Source organism: Nanorana parkeri, unplaced genomic scaffold (genome assembly GCF_000935625.1).
Source record: "Nanorana parkeri isolate BGI_ZX_2015 unplaced genomic scaffold, ASM93562v1 scaffold1089, whole genome shotgun sequence".
In the NCBI taxonomy this organism is placed as follows: domain Eukaryota; kingdom Metazoa; phylum Chordata; class Amphibia; order Anura; family Dicroglossidae; genus Nanorana; species Nanorana parkeri.
The window spans coordinates 222,312-222,625 of record NW_017307357.1 but is presented as its reverse complement, the minus strand read 5'-3'; the positions used below and the strand labels follow the sequence as shown (position 1 = coordinate 222,625).

General features: G+C 43.6%; 1 protein-coding gene across 1 annotated transcript in view; it reads right to left on the bottom strand.

The window, feature by feature from the left end:
- The window catches only part of LOC108796303 (formin-F-like), a 49,252-nt gene that overhangs the window by 13,693 nt on the left and 35,245 nt on the right, over positions 1-314 (bottom strand). The gene's annotated exons all lie outside the window — the stretch shown is intronic.

Here is a 314-nt window from a genome sequence, read left to right as displayed (position 1 = left end):
TGGAGTTTGACTCCTTCAGAGAACTCTTGCTCTATTTTTAGTCCTACTAAAAAAGATATATTCAGAAATAAAAAACCCTGTTGACCGCTCCAGGGCCGCCCTATGGCTGTTCACATACAAGGGATGGGGTGGCTATAGAGCCGCCCGATCGCTTGTATAGTGACGGCCCTGATGGGGAGTATGTAGTCACCTGTTTACTGGCAGGAAGTATTTTTCTGTAGTTGTAGTGCTTTTTTAAGAGACGGAGCACATGGAAATGTCGATGTATTGCAGAGATGTTCTGGATATGGTTGTTTTTTTTTTTTCACCCAGAC